The following is a 22,663-nucleotide window of genomic DNA, read 5'->3' on the forward strand; positions in this document are numbered from 1 at the left end:
CTATTCTGGTGATATTGAAGCATCTGTAACATTTGGGACGGGGTATTAGCTTGCCAGGTACTTTCGACTTTCAAAACTCGATTCTTAATTTGTGGACTTGAATTCTCGACTAGTTTAGTAACAAAAAGATGAGGGTATGACTCGCTACTTGTCTTGAGGCCACTGTTTATGGTAAAACATTTCTCAAATCTGGAATAATAATCACTAGTGTCTTCGTCTTGTTTCTGTTTACATGCTGAGATTGCATCCCAGTCTTCCTTTTTAGTTGTCAATAACCTAGGCAAAACTTGTATTAATAATTCTGGTAATTCTTTGCATTTATCTCCAAGACCGGTACCTGGTACTCGTGCCTTATCTTCAGCTTCTAGGACTGTCCAATCGATCTTTTTCTCTCCCACCTCCCATTCTTTTTCCTTGAGTTTCTCATATACCCCTGCGGGCAACAAGACCTTTAACATTTTAATGATATCTGGATACGTGTATTCTCCCATACGGAGCATGTCTTTTAATTCTCGGTGGAACCCTGCTGGATCTTTATCATGACAGGGAATTAACTTTTTCATCTCTAAGAGTTCCATCTTTGTGATAGGGGTGTAAACAAACACTCGTTGCATTTCACCACCCTCTGTCTTAACTGGATGCACTTCTCGTAACGGATTCTGTCTGTCTATGAAAAACGGTTTACTTTCTGGGGGTGAGACATGAACAAAATGCGGGTTCAAAAACATACTATATTTGTGGCGTTGTTCTAGAATGACCCTAATCAAATCGGTACCTAAACCTTTCCATTTATACTGGAGTAACTCGTTCAGGACATCGTGTAACGGACCTGGATCAGAATGTTGACCCTCATACAATGTAATGAGGTGCTGGATCATATACATACCCACCAGTCGCTGCTCGGCTGGGGGCAATTTCAGAAACATTTGTGCCACTATTTCGTCTGGAAAAGTGGTAGAATCAGTAATCCATCGGACTGCTGATCGGACTAGTTCTTGTTCATGCATGGTACTTAACTCACTATAACCGATTCGTGATTTCAGAATGTGATCGGTAGCTTGAAATACTTGTTCCAGAGAACCTTGTTCTGGTGCTGGATGATGAAAAATTGACTTGTGTTCTAGGCGCAAATGGCGATCTGGCAATCTAGATTTTCCTACATACGCTATTCTGGCGGGATTCTCGTCCTCTACCTCTTCTGTAGAAGAGTCATTTTCTTTCTCGCTTACTTGTGCTTCTTTACGTTGTTCGTGTACCCTTATTATTTCTTTACGAATCTTCTTGTACATACTCTCTATACTACTGATGGTCTTATGCTTACCCTCGGCTATATTATCACTCCACCTTGTCAGGATTTTCATTTCGGCTCGATCTTTGGTCGGATAATCTTGTTCCCTTATTAGACAATTAATCAGAAACTTTAATATCATGAGCTGGACTTCAACTTTTCTTTGGCACATGACGTCACTAATACTTTCTGGATCATTCCCTGTACGGATGAAACGATATATTCTGTCTAGATCTTCTTTCATATCTGGTAGGGTGACTAGATACTCGGTCACTTTTCTCACGCGTAATGAATATAAAACCATACTATCCTCGCCTGGGACTGGATCATAGCCACATTCATTAAGGGCTTTTCTTATTTCTGCAACAGACTGATATCTGGGCGTACGCTGTGACGCTTGTGCATGTAATTCGGCTAACGTTAAACGCTTGTGTGGCGGCGGGGTTTGAGGAGGACCTCCCCCTGCGGCCCCTAAACTAGAGTCGTCTACTGATGCTCTTCGTCCTGGCAGAGTGGGAAATGGAAATGTAGGCTGGACTTGTATGGCGGGCTGGACCGGGGGTACCGTAACAGGTACTCCGGTGTCTGGAGGAACGGGAAGTGCCTGATTTACAGGGACTGGCGGAGCGGGATTTGCATATTCTGGGACTGTGTCGTCCAAATAGGACGAAATGAAAATATCAGCTGCGGTCGGTTTGTGACGTAGCTTGGTCGGAACTAATGGTGGCGGGAAATTACTGGATGCCTCCGGGGTCGCTTTTGGCAAGCCCTCGGCAAGAAGAGGATACATACCCTTAATGAGGGCGTTCCTCTGTCTGTCTGTCTGTTCGGTTTTGACTCGTTCACCTATCTCGATTAATTCCCTTTCTTGGGCTCGTTCTGAGGATTCTCTACTTAGTTCTGACTTTCTGATTTCTTTTTCGGTTCTTTTATGAGATTCTTTGCGCCATAACTCAATGGCATCTTTCTGTGACTGTCTGGCTTTCTTTTTCCATAATGCTTCTTCTACTCGCATGATGCACTCGGCATCCCATGTGCCTGATACGGGCCATCTATACTTTTCCTCTAACTGTTTGGTATACTCTACCCATAAATCTAGATACAATATGGCGCTTATGCCATGCTTCTGATACATAAAATGACCTGGACTGTCCCTAGGCGGGACAGGAACTGCTGCTTCTAGCATACCTTTTCTGGTTTTTAACTGACGCAGTTTTGAAAAGAGCGGCATGACTGAACTATAATCTGGACACAACACAATACACAATAAACACGATAATTACTTCGCACTCATACCACGACATTAAAATACATGAATAACATTCAGAATAACAGTTCGAACAGAATACTACCTGGAATACGGGAAACAGAATACATGAATTTTCTCGAGAACAGAACTGACTAGAACAGAAACTAGATGCACTGCTGAAACAGTACGAAACTTACCGGTCTCATACAGAGACACGTCAGGACCCGCATCCACCGAAGTGGACACTTCGTTTGTGGGTCTGTGTACCACCAACCCACAGACCAGAGTCAATTAGATTGACCCTGTCTAGATACTACCCCAGCAACGGTACTCACCGGGCAGCAAGAACGGAAGGCCTCGGACTGGACTGGACTGCTTCGACGCCGGACGGACGAACTTCGGACTTCTGTTACGGGTGGGCCTCCGGATACCTCGGACCTTGGACTCTCGGCTTGGGCTCTGGTCGGGACTCGCCGCGTTCCTCCACCGCCTCGTCTGGATGCTGGACCGCCACCTCCGTCTCCTCCGTGGGCCTGAGGGATACTTGAAGCAGAAATATCTGCACGTGCACGGTATGGTTCCGTCACGGCTGCAGAGGGTCAGGGGGCCGGCGTGGCTTCACCGGCGCGTGGGGAAAGGGCAGGTCCCTATTCGGGCGCCATTATGTGGTAAATAAATAAATAATACCTCTATTTTTGAATGGATAAATGAATAACAGATAGCTCAATAAATAAGAGTCAAGATTCGAGGTAGTAGGAGTTTTGCAGGTTTTAATACAGCATAAGGACAGGAACAGGATAACCTGCACAGGAATAGGATGGCAGCGCTGCCGGGGGCAGAATCGGGATCGGCGTAACATTAAATAACAAGACATGATCATATATACTAAAACAGTTGCATTACAATACATACGATAGGCGGAGCAGTGGGTGTGGTCAATAGCAGTCGCGAAAGATAAGGGTGAAAGTAGGTGTAACAGAGGCGTATACATAGACATGTGATGCAAACGTAACAGAATATGTCATGAATGGGGCGGAAACATGGAGGGGGCTACCTAAAGAGCCGGGACCTCTGACCTAATGGTGCGCGCAAACTGGCAATGACGTGTTACTAGGAGAAGCTGGGGGCTACGAACTCTGTGCTAGGAGCAGAGACTGAAGTCTGAAGAGTCAGGGCGACATGTACCTAAGCAGTATCTAGTATCTGATGTTTAGAGAACATGTTGATAGAATCCAAAAGTTATCGGGGTAAAGGCGAACAGACTCTAAGACTGGAGCATGCATTATTCTACATGTAGTGCGTGATGAAGAATATTAAATAACCATTAAATGCAGTATTTCTCTTACATGGAGACGTAAAGGCTAGACAATGACGGAAACTATTGATGCAGTTCAGTAGCTTAGGAATGCAGAGAAGGAGGACTGAACTGATAACTGGAATCATAACATACTCTTGGCAGACTCAGAGGCAGAGCCAGGCTGAACCGGGCACTGTGAGGCAGGAAGTAAGTGAAGGGTCGAGGATACAGGTGGGGGCTGTATCGCTCCTCAGCGAGGCTTCAGGAGACAGGAGCTGAATCTGGTGTCCAGGCCCTTTTGAGGCCTAGAAACGGGGACTTTACAATGGAATAACGTGTACACTGAGAAACGTGGCAACGTAGCTTTACATAGGCCTGATATTCGTAGTATTCACGAGAACTGGAAACTGACATACTAGAGGTGGACACAACTGTAATTGCGTCATTAATCGAACATATGGAATACAAATGCATATTAATCATGCACAGATAACATATGATGGAGGACGCGTAGGGACACAGAACATGGCAAAATTTACTTTTCCACAGCTTGGGTCATTCACGTCTTCTCCAATCCGAGGCGCCGTGACCCTTGCCGCACACGCAAGTCTGAGGGCATGGGTCATTCATGTGTTCTCCAGTATGAGACACCGTGACACGCGCCGCACACTCAAGTCGGAGGGCTTGGGTCATTCATGTGTTCTCCAGTCTGAGGCGCCGTGACCCTTGCTGCACACACAAGTCTGAGGGCTTGGGTCCTTCATGTGTTCTCCAGTCTGAGGCGCCGTGACCCTTGACAGACACGCAAGTCTGAGGGCTTGAGTCATTCATGTTTTCTCCAGTCTGAGGCACCTTGACCCTTGTCGCACATGCAAGTCTGAGGGCTTGGGTCATTCATGTGTTCTCCAGTCTGAGGCGCCGTGACCCTTGCCGCACACGCAAGTCTGAGGGCTTGGGTCCTTCAAGTGTTCTCCAGTCTGAGGCGACGTGACCCTTGCCGCACACGCAAGTCTGAGGGCTTGGGTCCTTCACGTCTTCTCCAGTCTGAGGCGCCGTGACCCTTGCTGCACACGCAAGTCTGAGGGCTTGGGTCCTTCACATCTTCTCCAGTCTGAGGCGCCGTTACCCTTGCTGCACACGCAAGTCTGAGGGCTTGGGTCATTCACGTGTTCTCCAGTCCGAGGCGCCGTGACCCTTGCTGCACACGCAAGTCTGAGGGCTTGGGTCATTCATGTGTTCTCCAGTCTGAGGCACCGTGACCCGCGCCGCACACGCAAGTCTGGGGGCTTGGGTCATTCATGTGTTCTCCAGTCTGAGGCGCCGTGACCCTTGCCGCACACGCAAGTCTGAGGGCTTGGGTCCTTCATGTGTTCTTCAGTCTGAGGCGCTGTGACCCTTGCCTCACACGCAAGTGTGAGGGTTTGGGTCATTCATGTCTTCTCCAGTCTGAGGTGCCGTGACCCTTGCCGCACACGCAAGTCTGAGGGCTTGGGTCCTTCATGTCTTCTCCAGTCTGATGCGCCGTGACCCTTGCCGCACATGCAAGTCTGAGGGCTTGGGTCATTCATGTCTTCTCCAGTCTGAGGTGCCGTGACCCTTGCCGCACACGCAAGTCTGAGGGCTTGGGTCATTCACGTCTTCTCCAGTCTGAGGCGCCGTGACCTGCGCCGCACACACAAGTCTGAGGGCTTGGGTCATTCATGTGTTCTCCGGTCTGAGGCACCGTGACCCTTGCCGCACACGCAAGTCTGAGGGCTGGGGTCATTCACGGCTTCTCCAGTCTGAGGTGCCGTGACCCTTGCCGCACACGCAAGTCTGAGGGCTTGGGTCATTCATGTCTTCTCCAGTCTGAGGCACCGTGACCCTTGCCGCACACGCAAGTCTGAGGGCTTGGGTCATTCATGTCTTCTCCAGTCTGAGGCGCCGTGACCCTTGCCGCACATGCAAGTCTGAGGGCTTGGGTCATTCATGTCTTCTCCAGTCTGAGGCGCCGTGACCCTTGCCGCACACGCAAGTCTGAGGCCTTGGGTCATTCATGTCTTCTCCAGTCTGAGGCGCTGTGACCCTTGCCGCACACGCAAGTCTGAGGGCTTGGGTCATTCATGTCTTCTTCAGTCTGAGGAGCCGTGACCCTTGCCGCACACGCAAGTCTGAGGGCTTGGGTCATTCATGTCTTCTTCAGTCTGAGTCGCCTTGACCTTTGCCGCACACGCATGTCTGAGGGCTTGGGTCATTCATGTGTTCTCCAGTCTGAGGCGCTGTGACCTGCGACGCACACGCAAGTCTGAGGGCTTGGGTCATTCATGTGTTCTCCAGTCTGAGGCGCCGTGACCCTTGCCGCACACGCAAGTCTGAGGGCTTGGGTCATTCATGTGTTCTCCAGTCTGAGGCGCCGTGACCCTTGCCGCACACGCAAGTCTGAGGGCTTGGGTCATTCACGTATTCTCCAGTCTAAGGCGCCGTGACCCTTGCCGCACACGCAAGTCTGAGGGCTTGGGTCATTCACGTCTTCTCCAGTCTGAGGCGCCGTGACCCTTGCCGCAAACGCAAGTCTGAGGGCTTGGGTCCTTCACGTGTTCTCCAGTCTGAGGCGCCGTGACCCACGCCGCACAAGCAAGTCAGAGGGCTTGGGTACTTCACATGTTCTCCAGTCTGAGGCGCCGTGACCCTTGCCGCACACACAAGTCTGAGGGCTTGGGTCCTTCAAGTGTTCTCCAGTCTGAGGCGCCGTGACCCTTGCCGCACACGCAAGTCTGAGGGCTTGGGTCATTCACGTGTTCTCCAGTCTGAGGCGACGTGACCCTTGCCGCACATGCAAGTCTGAGGGCTTGGGTCCTTCACGTGTTCTCCAGTCTGAGGCGCCGTGACCCTTGCCGCACACGCAAGTCTGAGGGCTTGGGTCCTTCACCTCTTCTCCAGTCTGAGGCGCCGTGACCCTTGCCGCACATGCAAGTCTGAGGGCTTGGGTCATTCATGTGTTCTCTAGTCCGAGGCGCCGTGACCCTTGCCTCACACGCAAGTCTGAGGGCTTGGGTCATTCATGTGTTCTCCAGTCTGAGGCGCCGTGACCCTTGCCGCACACGCAAGTCTGAGGGCTTGGGTCATTCATGTTTTCTCCAGTCTGAGGCGCCGTGACCCTTGCCGCACACGCAAGTCTGAGGGCTTGGGTCATTCATGTGTTCTCCAGTCTGAGGCGCCGTGACCCTTGCCGCACACGCAAGTCTGAGGGCTTGGGTCATTCACGTATTCTCCAGTCTGAGGCACCGTGACCCTTGCCGCACACGCAAGTCTGAGGGCTTGGGTCATTCACGTATTCTCCAGTCTAAGGCACCGTGACCCTTGCCGCACATGCAAGTCTGAGGGCTTGGGTCATTCATGTCTTCTCCAGTCTGAGGCGCCGTGACCCTTGCCGCACATGCAAGTCTGAGGGCTTGGGTCATTCATGTCTTCTCCAGTCTGAGGCGCCGTGACCCTTGCTGCACACGCAAGTCTGAGGCCTTGGGTCATTCATGTCTTCTCCAGTCTGAGGCGCTGTGACCCTTGCCGCACACGCAAGTCTGAGGGCTTGGGTCATTCATGTCTTTTCCAGTCCGAGGCGCCGTGACCCTTGCCGCACACGCAAGTCTGAGGGCTTGGGTCATTCACGTGTTCTCCAGTCTGAGGCGCCGTGACCCTTGCCGCACACGCAAGTCTGAGGGCTTGGGTCATTCACGTATTCTCCAGTCTGAGGCACCGTGACCCTTGCCGCACACGCAAGTCTGAGGGCTTGGGTCATTCACGTATTCTCCAGTCTAAGGCGCCGTGACCCTTGCCGCACACGCAAGTCTGAGGGCTTGGGTCATTCAAGTCTTCTCCAGTCTGAGGCGCCGTGACCCTTGCCGCACACGCAAGTCTGAGGGCTTGGGTCCTTCACGTGTTCTCCAGTCTGAGGCGCCGTGACCCACGCCGCACACGCAAGTCAGAGGGCTTGGGTACTTCACATGTTCTCCAGTCTGAGGCACCGTGACCCTTGCCGCACACGCAAGTCTGAGGGCTTGGGTCATTCATGTGTTCTCCAGTCTGAGGTGCCGTGATCCTTGCCGCACACGCAAGTCTGAGGGCTTGGGTCATTCATGTGTTCTCCAGTCTGAGGCGCCGTGACCCTTGCCGCACACGCAAGTCTGAGGGCTTGGGTCATTCATGTTTTCTCCAGTCTGAGGCGCCGTGACCCTTGCCGCACACGCAAGTCTGAGGGCTTGGGTCATTCATGTGTTCTCCAGTCTGAGGCGCCGTGACCCTTGCCGCACACGCAAGTCTGAGGGCTTGGGTCATTCACGTATTCTCCAGTCTGAGGCACCGTGACCCTTGCCGCACACGCAAGTCTGAGGGCTTGGGTCATTCACGTATTCTCCAGTCTAAGGCGCCGTGACCCTTGCCGCACACGCAAGTCTGAGGGCTTGGGTCATTCACGTCTTCTCCAGTCTGAGGCGCCGTGACCCTTGCCGCACACGCAAGTCTGAGAGCTTGGGTCCTTCACGTGTTCTCCAGTCTGAGGCGCCGTGACCCGCGCCGCACATGCAAGTCTGAGGGCTTGGGTCCTTCATGTCTTCTCCAGTCTGAGGCTCCGTGGCCCTTGCCGCACACGCAAGTCTGAGAGCTTGGGTCATTCATGTGTTCTCCAGTCTGAGGCGCCGTGACCCTTGCCACACACGCAAGTCTGAGGGCTTGGGTCATTCATGTCTTCTCCAGTCTGAGGCGCTGTGACCCTTGCTGCACACGCAAGTCTGAGGGCTTGGGTCATTCATGTCTTCTCCAGTCTGAGGCGCCGTGACCCTTGCCGCACACGCAAGTCTGAGGGCTTGGGTCATTCATGTCTTCTCCAGTCTGAGGCGCCTTGACCCTTGCCGCACACGCAAGTCTGAGGGCTTGGGTCATTCATGTCTTCTCCAGTCTGAGGCGCCGTGACCCTTGCCGCACACGCAAGTCTGAGGGCTTGGGTCATTCATGTCTTCTCCAGTCTGAGGCGCCATGACCCTTGCCGCACACGCAAGTCTGATGGCTTGGATCCTTCATGTCTTCTCCAGTCTGAGGCGCCGTGACCCTTGCCGCACACGCAAGTCTGAGGGCTTGGGTCATTCATGTGTTCTCCAGTCTGAGGCGCCATGACCCTTGCCGCACACGCAAGTCTGATGGCTTGGATCCTTCATGTCTTCTCCAGTCTGAGGCGCCGTGACCCTTGCCGCACACGCAAGTCTGAGGGCTTGGGTCATTCACGTGTTCTCCAGTCTGAGGCGCCCTGACCCACGCCGCACACGCAAGTCTGAGGGCTTGGGTCATTCATGTCTTCTCCAGTCTGAAGCGCCGTGACCCGCGCCGCACACGCAAGTCTGAGGGCTTGGGTCATTCATGTGTTCTCCAGTCTGAGGCGCCGTGACCCCGCCGCACACGCAATTCTGAGGGCTTGGGTCATTCATGTCTTCTCCAGTCTGAGGCGTGGTGACCCTTGCCGCACACGCAAGTCTGAGGGCTTGGGTCATTCATGTGTTCTCCAGTCTGAGGCGCCGTGACCCACACCGCACTAGCAAGTCTGAGGGCTTGGGTCATTCATGTGTTCTCCAGTCTGAGGTGCCGTGACCTCGCCGCACACGCAAGTCTGAGGGCTTGGGTTCTTCATGTCTTCTCCATTCTGAGGCGCCGTGACCCTTGCGGCACACGCAAGTCTGAGGGCTAGGGTCATTTATGTCTTCTCCAGTCTGAGGCGCCGTGACCCTTGCTGCACACGCAAGTCTGAGGGCTTGGGTCATTCACGTATTCTCCAGTCTGAGGCACCGTGACCCTTGCCGCACACGCAAGTCTGAGGGCTTGGGTCATTCACGTATTCTCCAGTCTAAGGCGCCGTGACCCTTGCCGCACACGAAAGCCTGAGGGCTTGGGTCCTTCAAGTGTTCTCCAGTCTTAGGCGCTGTGACCCTTACCGCACACGCAAGTCTGAGGGCTTGGGTCATTCACGTGTTCTCCAGTCTGAGGCGACGTGACCCTTGCCGCACAAGCAAGTCTGAGGGCTTGGGTCCTTCACGTCTTCTCCAGTCTGAGGCGCCGTGACCCTTGCCGCACACGCAAGTCTGAGGGCTTGGGTCCTTCACGTCTTCTCCAGTCTGAGGCGCCGTGACCCTTGCCGCACACGCAAGTCTGAGGGCTTGGGTCATTCACGTGTTCTCCAGTCCAAGGCGCCGTGACCCTCGCCGCACACGCAAGTCTGAGGGCTTGGGTCATTCACGTCTTCTCCAGTCCGAGGCGCCGTGACCCTTGCCGCACACGCAAGTCTGAGGGCTTGGGTCATTCATGTCTTCTCCAGTCCGAGGAGCCGTGACTCTTGCCGCACACGCAAGTCTGAGGGCATGGGTCATTCATGTGTTCTCCAGTCTGAGACACCGTGACACGCGCCACACACGCAAGTCGGAGGGCTTGGGTCATTCATGTGTTCTCCAGTCTGAGGCGCTGTGACCCTTGCCGCACACGCAAGTCTGAGGGCTTGGGTCATTCATGTGTTCTCCAGTCTGAGGCGCCTTGACCCTTGCCGCACATGCAAGTCTGAGGGCTTGGGTCCTTCACGTCTTCTCCAGTCTGAGGCGCCATGACCCTTGCCGCACACGCAAGTCTGAGGGCTTGGGTCATTCACGTGTTCTCCAGTCCGAGGCGCCGTGACCCTTGCCGCACACGCAAGTCTGAGGGCTTGGGTCATTCACGTCTTCTCCAATCCGAGGCGCCGTGACCCTTGCCGCACACGCAAGTCTGAGGGCATGGGTCATTCATGTGTTCTCCAGTATGAGACACCGTGACACGCGCCGCACACTCAAGTCGGAGGGCTTGGGTCATTCATGTGTTCTCCAGTCTGAGGCGCCGTGACCCTTGCTGCACACGCAAGTCTGAGGGCTTGGGTCCTTCATGTGTTCTCCAGTCTGAGGCGCCGTGACCCTTGACAGACACGCAAGTCTGAGGGCTTGGGTCATTCATGTGTTCTCCAGTCTGAGGCGCTGTGACCCTTGCCGCACACGCAAGTCTGAGGGCTTGGGTCATTCATGTGTTCTCCAGTCTGAGGCGCCGTGACCCTTGCCGCACACGCAAGTCTTAGGGCTTGGGTCAATTATGTCTTCTCCAGTCTGAGGCACCTTGACCCTTGTCGCACATGCAAGTCTGAGGGCTTGGGTCATTCATGTGTTCTCCAGTCTGAGGCGCCGTGACCCTTGCCGCACACGCAAGTCTGAGGGCTTGGGTCCTTCAAGTGTTCTCCAGTCTGAGGCGACGTGACCCTTGCCGCACACGCAAGTCTGAGGGCTTGGGTCCTTCACGTCTTCTCCAGTCTGAGGCGCCGTGACCCTTGCTGCACACGCAAGTCTGAGGGCTTGGGTCCTTCACATCTTCTCCAGTCTGAGGCGCCGTGACCCTTGCCGCACACGCAAGTCTGAGGGCTTGGGTCATTCACGTGTTCTCCAGTCCGAGGCGCCGTGACCCTTGCTGCACACGCAAGTCTGAGGGCTTGGGTCATTCACATCTTCTCCAGTCCGAGGCGCCGTGACCCTTGCCGCACACGCAAGTCTGAGGGCTTGGGTCATTCATGTCTTCTCCAGTCCGAGGCGCCGTGACTCTTGCCGCACACGCAAGTCTGAGGGCTTGGGTCATTCATGTGTTCTCCAGTCTGAGGCACCGTGACCCGCGCCGCACACGCAAGTCTGGGGGCTTGGGTCATTCATGTGTTCTCCAGTCTGAGGCGCCGTGACCCTTGCCGCACACGCAAGTCTGAGGGCTTGGGTCCTTCATGTGTTCTCCAGTCTGAGGCGCTGTGACCCTTGCCTCACACGCAAGTGTGAGGGTTTGGGTCATTCATGTCTTCTCCAGTCTGAGGTGCCGTGACCCTTGCTGCACACGCAAGTCTGAGGGCTTGGGTCCTTCATGTCTTCTCCAGTCTGAGGCGCCGTGACCCTTGCCGCACATGCAAGTCTGAGGGCTTGGGTCATTCATGTCTTCTCCAGTCTGAGGTGCCGTGACCCTTGCCGCACACGCAAGTCTGAGGGCTTGGGTCATTCATGTCTTCTTCAGTCTGAGGAGCCGTGACCCTTGCCGCACACGCAAGTCTGAGGGCTTGGGTCATTCATGTCTTCTTCAGTCTGAGTCACCTTGACCTTTGCCGCACACGCATGTCTGAGGGCTTGGGTCATTCATGTGTTCTCCAGTCTGAGGCGCTGTGACCTGCGCCGCACACGCAAGTCTGAGGGCTTGGGTCATTCATGTGTTCTCCAGTCTGAGGCGCCGTGACCCTTGCCGCACACGCAAGTCTGAGGGCTTGGGTCATTCATGTGTTCTCCAGTCTGAGGCGCCGTGACCCTTGCCGCACATGCAAGTCTGAGGGCTTGGGTCATTCACGTATTCTCCAGTCTAAGGCGCCGTGACCCTTGCCGCACACGCAAGTCTGAGGGCTTGGGTCATTCACGTCTTCTCCAGTCTGAGGCGCCGTGACCCTTGCCGCAAACGCAAGTCTGAGGGCTTGGGTCCTTCACGTGTTCTCCAGTCTGAGGCGCCGTGACCCACGCCGCACAAGCAAGTCAGAGGGCTTGGGTACTTCACATGTTCTCCAGTCTGAGGCGCCGTGACCCTTGCCGCACACACAAGTCTGAGGGCTTGGGTCCTTCAAGTGTTCTCCAGTCTGAGGCGCCGTGACCCTTGCCGCACACGCAAGTCTGAGGGCTTGGGTCATTCACGTGTTCTCCAGTCTGAGGCGACGTGACCCTTGCCACACATGCAAGTCTGAGGGCTTGGGTCCTTCACGTCTTCTCCAGTCTGAGGCGCCGTGACCCTTGCCGCACACGCAAGTCTGAGGGCTTGGGTCCTTCACCTCTTCTCCAGTCTGAGGCGCCGTGACCCTTGCCGCACATGCAAGTCTGAGGGCTTGGGTCATTCATGTGTTCTCTAGTCCGAGGCGCCGTGACCCTTGCCTCACACGCAAGTCTGAGGGCTTGGGTCATTCATGTGTTCTCCAGTCTGAGGCGCCGTGGCCCTTGCCGCACACACAAGTCTGAGGGCTTGGGTCATTCATGTTTTCTCCAGTCTGAGGCGCCGTGACCCTTGCCGCACACGCAAGTCTGAGGGCTTGGGTCATTCATGTGTTCTCCAGTCTGAGGCGCCGTGACCCTTGCCGCACACGCAAGTCTGAGGGCTTGGGTCATTCACGTATTCTCCAGTCTGAGGCACCGTGACCCTTGACGCACACGCAAGTCTGAGGGCTTGGGTCATTCACGTATTCTCCAGTCTAAGGCGCCGTGACCCTTGCCGCACATGCAAGTCTGAGGGCTTGGGTCATTCATGTCTTCTCCAGTCTGAGGCGCCGTGACCCTTGCCGCACATGCAAGTCTGAGGGCTTGGGTCATTCATGTCTTCTCCAGTCTGAGGCGCCGAGACCCTTGCCGCACACGCAAGTCTGAGGCCTTGGGTCATTCATGTCTTCTCCAGTCTGAGGCGCTGTGACCCTTGCCGCACACGCAAGTCTGAGGGCTTGGGTCATTCATGTCTTCTTCAGTCTGAGGAGCCGTGACCCTTGCCGCACACGCAAGTCTGAGGGCTTGGGTCATTCATGTGTTCTCCAGTCTGAGGCGCTGTGACCTGCGCCGCACACGCAAGTCTGAGGGCTTGGGTCATTCATGTGTTCTCCAGTCTGAGGCGCTGTGACCTGCGCCGCACACGCAAGTCTGAGGGCTTGGGTCATTCATGTGTTCTCCAGTCTGAGGCGCCGTGACCCTTGCCGCACACGCAAGTCTGAGGGCTTGGGTCATTCATGTGTTCTCCAGTCAGAGGTGCCGTGACCCTTGCCGCACAGGCAAGTCTGAGGGCTTGGGTCATTCATGTTTTCTCCAGTCTGAGGCGCCGTGACCCTTGCCGCACACGCAAGTCTGAGGGCTTGGGTCATTCATGTGTTCTCCAGTCTGAGGCGCCGTGACCCTTGCCGCACACGCAAGTCTGAGGGCTTGGGTCATTCACGTATTCTCCAGTCTGAGGCACCGTGACCCTTGCCGCACACGCAAGTCTGAGGGCTTGGGTCATTCACGTATTCTCCAGTCTAAGGCGCCGTGACCCTTGCCGCACACGCAAGTCTGAGGGCTTTGGTCATTCAAGTCTTCTCCAGTCTGAGGCGCCGTGACCCTTGCCGCACACGCAAGTCTGAGGTCTTGGGTCCTTCACGTGTTCTCCAGTCTGAGGCGCCGTGACCCACGCCGCACACGCAAGTCAGAGGGCTTGGGTACTTCACATGTTCTCCAGTCTGAGGCGCCGTGACCCTTGCCGCACACGCAAGTCTGAGGGCTTGGGTCATTCATGTGTTCTCCAGTCTGAGGCGCCGTGACCCTTGCCGCACATGCAAGTCTGAGGGCTTGGGTACTTCACATGTTCTCCAGTCTAACCGCGGTGACCCTTGCCGCACACGCAAGTCTGAGGGCTTGGGTCTTTCAAGTGTTCTCCAGTCTGAGGCGCCGTGACCCTTGCCGCACACGCAAGTCTGAGGGCTTGGGTCATTCACGTGTTCTCCAGTCTGAGGCGACGTGACCCTTGCCGCACATGCAAGTCTGAGGGCTTGGGTCCTTCACGTCTTCTCCAGTCTGAGGCGCCGTGACCCTTGCCGCACATGCAAGTCTGAGGGCTTGGGTCCTTCACCTCTACTCCAGTCTGAGGCGCCGTGACCCTTGCCGCACACGCAAGTCTGAGGGCTTGGGTCATTCATGTGTTCTCCAGTCCGAGGCGCCGTGACCCTTGCCTCACACGCAAGTCTGAGGGCTTGGGTCATTCATGTGTTCTCCAGTCTGAGGCGCCGTGACCCTTGCCGCACACGCAAGTCTGAGGGCTTGGGTCATTCATGTTTTCTCCAGTCTGAGGCGCCGTGACCCTTGCCGCACACGCAAGTCTGAGGGCTTGGGTCATTCATGTGTTCTCCAGTCTGAGGCGTGGTGACCCTTGCCGTACACGCAAGTCTGAGGGCTTGGGTCATTCATGTGTTCTCCAGTCTGAGGCGCCGTGACCCACACCGCACTAGCAAGTCTGAGGGCTTGGGTCATTCATGTGTTCTCCAGTCTGAGGTGCCGTGACCTCGCCGCACACGCAAGTCTGAGGGCTTGGGTTCTTCATGTCTTCTCCATTCTGAGGCGCCGTGACCCTTGCGGCACACGCAAGTCTGAGGGCTAGGGTCATTTATGTCTTCTCCAGTCTGAGGCGCCGTGACCCTTGCTGCACACGCAAGTCTGAGGGCTTGGGTCATTCACGTATTCTCCAGTCTGAGGCACCGTGACCCTTGCCGCACACGCAAGTCTGAGGGCTTGGGTCATTCACGTATTCTCCAGTCTAAGGCGCCGTGACCCTTGCCGCACACGAAAGCCTGAGGGCTTGGGTCCTTCAAGTGTTCTCCAGTCTTAGGCGCCGTGACCCTTACCGCACACGCAAGTCTGAGGGCTTGGGTCATTCACGTGTTCTCCAGTCTGAGGCGACGTGACCCTTGCCGCACAAGCAAGTCTGAGGGCTTGGGTCCTTCACGTCTTCTCCAGTCTGAGGCGCCGTGACCCTTGCCGCACACGCAAGTCTGAGGGCTTGGGTCCTTCACGTCTTCTCCAGTCTGAGGCGCCGTGACCCTTGCCGCACACGCAAGTCTGAGGGCTTGGGTCCTTCACGTGTTCTCCAGTCTGAGGCGCCGTGACCCACGCCGCACAAGCAAGTCAGAGGGCTTGGGTACTTCACATGTTCTCCAGTCTGAGGCGCCGTGACCCTTGCCGCACACACAAGTCTGAGGGCTTGGGTCCTTCAAGTGTTCTCCAGTCTGAGGCGCCGTGACCCTTGCCGCACACGCAAGTCTGAGGGCTTGGGTCATTCACGTGTTCTCCAGTCTGAGGCGACGTGACCCTTGCCACACATGCAAGTCTGAGGGCTTGGGTCCTTCACGTCTTCTCCAGTCTGAGGCGCCGTGACCCTTGCCGCACACGCAAGTCTGAGGGCTTGGGTCCTTCACCTCTTCTCCAGTCTGAGGCGCCGTGACCCTTGCCGCACATGCAAGTCTGAGGGCTTGGGTCATTCATGTGTTCTCTAGTCCGAGGCGCCGTGACCCTTGCCTCACACGCAAGTCTGAGGGCTTGGGTCATTCATGTGTTCTCCAGTCTGAGGCGCCGTGGCCCTTGCCGCACACACAAGTCTGAGGGCTTGGGTCATTCATGTTTTCTCCAGTCTGAGGCGCCGTGACCCTTGCCGCACACGCAAGTCTGAGGGCTTGGGTCATTCATGTGTTCTCCAGTCTGAGGCGCCGTGACCCTTGCCGCACACGCAAGTCTGAGGGCTTGGGTCATTCACGTATTCTCCAGTCTGAGGCACCGTGACCCTTGACGCACACGCAAGTCTGAGGGCTTGGGTCATTCACGTATTCTCCAGTCTAAGGCGCCGTGACCCTTGCCGCACATGCAAGTCTGAGGGCTTGGGTCATTCATGTCTTCTCCAGTCTGAGGCGCCGTGACCCTTGCCGCACATGCAAGTCTGAGGGCTTGGGTCATTCATGTCTTCTCCAGTCTGAGGCGCCGAGACCCTTGCCGCACACGCAAGTCTGAGGCCTTGGGTCATTCATGTCTTCTCCAGTCTGAGGCGCTGTGACCCTTGCCGCACACGCAAGTCTGAGGGCTTGGGTCATTCATGTCTTCTTCAGTCTGAGGAGCCGTGACCCTTGCCGCACACGCAAGTCTGAGGGCTTGGGTCATTCATGTGTTCTCCAGTCTGAGGCGCTGTGACCTGCGCCGCACACGCAAGTCTGAGGGCTTGGGTCATTCATGTGTTCTCCAGTCTGAGGCGCTGTGACCTGCGCCGCACACGCAAGTCTGAGGGCTTGGGTCATTCATGTGTTCTCCAGTCTGAGGCGCCGTGACCCTTGCCGCACACGCAAGTCTGAGGGCTTGGGTCATTCATGTGTTCTCCAGTCAGAGGTGCCGTGACCCTTGCCGCACAGGCAAGTCTGAGGGCTTGGGTCATTCATGTTTTCTCCAGTCTGAGGCGCCGTGACCCTTGCCGCACACGCAAGTCTGAGGGCTTGGGTCATTCATGTGTTCTCCAGTCTGAGGCGCCGTGACCCTTGCCGCACACGCAAGTCTGAGGGCTTGGGTCATTCACGTATTCTCCAGTCTGAGGCACCGTGACCCTTGCCGCACACGCAAGTCTGAGGGCTTGGGTCATTCACGTATTCTCCAGTCTAAGGCGCCGTGACCCTTGCCGCACACGCAAGTCTGAGGGCTTTGGTCATTCAAGTCTTCTCCAGTCTGAGGCGCCGTGACCCTTGCCGCACACGCAAGTCTGAGGTCTTGGGTCCTTCACGTGTTCTCCAGTCTGAGGCGCCGTGACCCACGCCGCACACGCAAGTCAGAGGGCTTGGGTACTTCACATGTTCTCCAGTCTGAGGCGCCGTGACCCTTGCCGCACACGCAAGTCTGAGGGCTTGGGTCATTCATGTGTTCTCCAGTCTGAGGCGCCGTGACCCTTGCCGCACATGCAAGTCTGAGGGCTTGGGTACTTCACATGTTCTCCAGTCTAACCGCGGTGACCCTTGCCGCACACGCAAGTCTGAGGGCTTGGGTCTTTCAAGTGTTCTCCAGTCTGAGGCGCCGTGACCCTTGCCGCACACGCAAGTCTGAGGGCTTGGGTCATTCACGTGTTCTCCAGTCTGAGGCGACGTGACCCTTGCCGCACATGCAAGTCTGAGGGCTTGGGTCCTTCACGTCTTCTCCAGTCTGAGGCGCCGTGACCCTTGCCGCACATGCAAGTCTGAGGGCTTGGGTCCTTCACCTCTACTCCAGTCTGAGGCGCCGTGACCCTTGCCGCACACGCAAGTCTGAGGGCTTGGGTCATTCATGTGTTCTCCAGTCCGAGGCGCCGTGACCCTTGCCTCACACGCAAGTCTGAGGGCTTGGGTCATTCATGTGTTCTCCAGTCTGAGGCGCCGTGACCCTTGCCGCACACGCAAGTCTGAGGGCTTGGGTCATTCATGTTTTCTCCAGTCTGAGGCGCCGTGACCCTTGCCGCACACGCAAGTCTGAGGGCTTGGGTCATTCATGTGTTCTCCAGTCTGAGGCGTGGTGACCCTTGCCGCACACGCAAGTCTGAGGGCTTGGGTCATTCATGTGTTCTCCAGTCTGAGGCGCCGTGACCCACACCGCACTAGCAAGTCTGAGGGCTTGGGTCATTCATGTGTTCTCCAGTCTGAGGTGCCGTGACCTCGCCGCACACGCAAGTCTGAGGGCTTGGGTTCTTCATGTCTTCTCCATTCTGAGGCGCCGTGACCCTTGCGGCACACGCAAGTCTGAGGGCTAGGGTCATTTATGTCTTCTCCAGTCTGAGGCGCCGTGACCCTTGCTGCACACGCAAGTCTGAGGGCTTGGGTCATTCACGTATTCTCCAGTCTGAGGCACCGTGACCCTTGCCGCACACGCAAGTCTGAGGGCTTGGGTCATTCACGTATTCTCCAGTCTAAGGCGCCGTGACCCTTGCCGCACACGAAAGCCTGAGGGCTTGGGTCCTTCAAGTGTTCTCCAGTCTTAGGCGCCGTGACCCTTACCGCACACGCAAGTCTGAGGGCTTGGGTCATTCACGTGTTCTCCAGTCTGAGGCGACGTGACCCTTGCCGCACAAGCAAGTCTGAGGGCTTGGGTCCTTCACGTCTTCTCCAGTCTGAGGCGCCGTGACCCTTGCCGCACACGCAAGTCTGAGGGCTTGGGTCCTTCACGTCTTCTCCAGTCTGAGGCGCCGTGACCCTTGCCGCACACGCAAGTCTGAGGGCTTGGGTCATTCACGTGTTCTCCAGTCCGAGGCGCCGTGACCCTCGCCGCACACGCAAGTCTGAGGGCTTGGGTCATTCACGTCTTCTCCAGTCCGAGGCGCCGTGACCCTTGCCGCACACGCAAGTCTGAGGGCTTGGGTCATTCATGTCTTCTCCAGTCCGAGGAGCCGTGACTCTTGCCGCACACGCAAGTCTGAGGGCATGGGTCATTCATGTGTTCTCCAGTCTGAGACACCGTGACACGCGCCACACACGCAAGTCGGAGGGCTTGGGTCATTCATGTGTTCTCCAGTCTGAGGCGCTGTGACCCTTGCCGCACACGCAAGTCTGAGGGCTTGGGTCATTCATGTGTTCTCCAGTCAAAGGCGCCTTGACCCTTGCCGCACACGCAAGTCTGAGGGCTTGGGTCCTTCACGTCTTCTCCAGTCTGAGGCGCCATGACCCTTGCCGCACACGCAAGTCTGAGGGCTTGGGTCATTCACGTGTTCTCCAGTCCGAGGCACCGTGACCCTTGCCGCACACGCAAGTCTGAGGGCTTGGGTCATTCACGTCTTCTCCAATCCGAGGCGCCGTGACCCTTGCCGCACACGCAAGTCTGAGGGCATGGGTCATTCATGTGTTCTCCAGTATGAGACACCGTGACACGCGCCGCACACTCAAGTCGGAGGGCTTGGGTCATTCATGTGTTCTCCAGTCTGAGGCGCCGTGACCCTTGCTGCACACGCAAGTCTGAGGGCTTGGGTCCTTCATGTGTTCTCCAGTCTGAGGCGCCGTGACCCTTGACAGACACGCAAGTCTGAGGGCTTGGGTCATTCATGTGTTCTCCAGTCTGAGGCGCTGTGACCCTTGCCGCACACGCAAGTCTGAGGGCTTGGGTCATTCATGTGTTCTCCAGTCTGAGGCGCCGTGACCCTTGCCGCACACGCAAGTCTGAGGGCTTGGGTCAATTATGTCTTCTCCAGTCTGAGGCACCTTGACCCTTGTCGCACATGCAAGTCTGAGGGCTTGGGTCATTCATGTGTTCTCCAGTCTGAGGCGCTGTGACCTGCGCCGCACACGCAAGTCTGAGGGCTTGGGTCATTCATGTGTTCTCCAGTCTGAGGCGCCGTGACCCTTGCCGCACACGCAAGTCTGAGGGCTTGGGTCATTCATGTGTTCTCCAGTCTGAGGCGCCGTGACCCTTGCCGCACATGCAAGTCTGAGGGCTTGGGTCATTCACGTATTCTCCAGTCTAAGGCGCCGTGACCCTTGCCGCACACGCAAGTCTGAGGGCTTGGGTCATTCACGTCTTCTCCAGTCTGAGGCGCCGTGACCCTTGCCGCAAACGCAAGTCTGAGGTCTTGGGTCCTTCACGTGTTCTCCAGTCTGAGGCGCCGTGACCCACGCCGCACAAGCAAGTCAGAGGGCTTGGGTACTTCACATGTTCTCCAGTCTGAGGCGCCGTGACCCTTGCCGCACACACAAGTCTGAGGGCTTGGGTCCTTCAAGTGTTCTCCAGTCTGAGGCGCCGTGACCCTTGCCGCACACGCAAGTCTGAGGGCTTGGGTCATTCACGTGTTCTCCAGTCTGAGGCGACGTGACCCTTGCCACACATGCAAGTCTGAGGGCTTGGGTCCTTCACGTCTTCTCCAGTCTGAGGCGCCGTGACCCTTGCCGCACACGCAAGTCTGAGGGCTTGGGTCCTTCACCTCTTCTCCAGTCTGAGGCGCCGTGACCCTTGCCGCACATGCAAGTCTGAGGGCTTGGGTCATTCATGTGTTCTCTAGTCCGAGGCGCCGTGACCCTTGCCTCACACGCAAGTCTGAGGGCTTGGGTCATTCATGTGTTCTCCAGTCTGAGGCGCCGTGGCCCTTGCCGCACACGCAAGTCTGAGGGCTTGGGTCATTCATGTTTTCTCCAGTCTGAGGCGCCGTGACCCTTGCCGCACACGCAAGTCTGAGGGCTTGGGTCATTCATGTGTTCTCCAGTCTGAGGCGCCGTGACCCTTGCCGCACACGCAAGTCTGAGGGCTTGGGTCATTCACGTATTCTCCAGTCTGAGGCACCGTGACCCTTGCCGCACACGCAAGTCTGAGGGCTTGGGTCATTCACGTATTCTCCAGTCTAAGGCGCCGTGACCCTTGCCGCACATGCAAGTCTGAGGGCTTGGGTCATTCATGTCTTCTCCAGTCTGAGGCGCCGTGACCCTTGCCGCACATGCAAGTCTGAGGGCTTGGGTCATTCATGTCTTCTCCAGTCTGAGGCGCCGAGACCCTTGCCGCACACGCAAGTCTGAGGCCTTGGGTCATTCATGTCTTCTCCAGTCTGAGGCGCTGTGACCCTTGCCGCACACGCAAGTCTGAGGGCTTGGGTCATTCATGTCTTCTTCAGTCTGAGGAGCCGTGACCCTTGCCGCACACGCAAGTCTGAGGGCTTGGGTCATTCATGTCTTCTCCAGTCTGAGGCGCCTTGACCCTTGCCGCACACGCAAGTCTGAGGGCTTGGGTCATTCATGTGTTCTCCAGTCTGAGGCGCTGTGACCTGCGCCGCACACGCAAGTCTGAGGGCTTGGGTCATTCATGTGTTCTCCAGTCTGAGGCGCCGTGACCCTTGCCGCACACGCAAGTCTGAGGGCTTGGGTCATTCATGTGTTCTCCAGTCTGAGGTGCCGTGACCCTTGCCGCACAGGCAAGTCTGAGGGCTTGGGTCATTCATGTTTTCTCCAGTCTGAGGCGCCGTGACCCTTGCTGCACACGCAAGTCTGAGGGCTTGGGTCATTCATGTGTTCTCCAGTCTGAGGCGCCGTGACCCTTGCCGCACACGCAAGTCTGAGGGCTTGGGTCATTCACGTATTCTCCAGTCTGAGGCACCGTGACCCTTGCCGCACACGCAAGTCTGAGGGCTTGGGTCATTCACGTATTCTCCAGTTTAAGGCGCCGTGACCCTTGCCGCACACGCAAGTCTGAGGGCTTTGGTCATTCAAGTCTTCTCCAGTCTGAGGCGCCGTGACCCTTGCCGCACACGCAAGTCTGAGGGCTTGGGTCCTTCACGTGTTCTCCAGTCTGAGGCGCCGTGACCCACGCCGCACACGCAAGTCAGAGGGCTTGGGTACTTCACATGTTCTCCAGTCTGAGGCGCCGTGACCCTTGCCGCACACGCAAGTCTGAGGGCTTGGGTCATTCATGTGTTCTCCAGTCTGAGGCGCCGTGACCCTTGCCGCACATGCAAGTCTGAGGGCTTGGGTACTTCACATGTTCTCCAGTCTAACCACGGTGACCCTTGCCGCACACGCAAGTCTGAGGGCTTGGGTCCTTCAAGTGTTCTCCAGTCTGAGGCGCCGTGACCCTTGCCGCACACGCAAGTCTGAGGGCTTGGGTCCTTCAAGTGTTCTCCAGTCTGAGGCGACGTGACCCTTGCCGCACATGCAAGTCTGAGGGCTTGGGTCCTTCACGTCTTCTCCAGTCTGAGGCGCCGTGACCCTTGCCGCACATGCAAGTCTGAGGGCTTGGGTCCTTCACCTCTACTCCAGTCTGAGGCGCTGTGACCCTTGCCGCACACGCAAGTCTGAGGGCTTGGGTCATTCATGTGTTCTCCAGTCCGAGGCGCCGTGACCCTTGCCTCACACGCAAGTCTGAGGGCTTGGGTCATTCATGTGTTCTCCAGTCTGAGGCGCCGTGACCCTTGCCGCACACGCAAGTCTGAGGGCTTGGGTCATTCATGTTTTCTCCAGTCTGAGGCGCCGTGACCCTTGCCGCACATGCAAGTCTGAGGGCTTGGGTCATTCATGTGTTCTCCAGTCTGAGGCGCCGTGACCCTTGCCGCACACGCAAGTCTGAGGGCTTGGGTCATTCATGTTTTCTCTAGTCTGAGGCGCCGCGACCCTTGCTGCACACGCAAGTCTGAGGGCTTGGGTCATTCACGTATTCTCCAGTCTGAGGCACCGTGACCCTTGCCGCACACGCAAGTCTGAGGGCTTGGGTCATTCACGTATTCTCCAGTCTAAGGCGCCGTGACCCTTGCCGCACACGCAAGTCTG

The sequence above is a fragment of the Lissotriton helveticus genome, chromosome 12 (genome assembly GCF_964261635.1).
Source record: "Lissotriton helveticus chromosome 12, aLisHel1.1, whole genome shotgun sequence".
Lineage (NCBI taxonomy): Eukaryota > Metazoa > Chordata > Amphibia > Caudata > Salamandridae > Lissotriton > Lissotriton helveticus.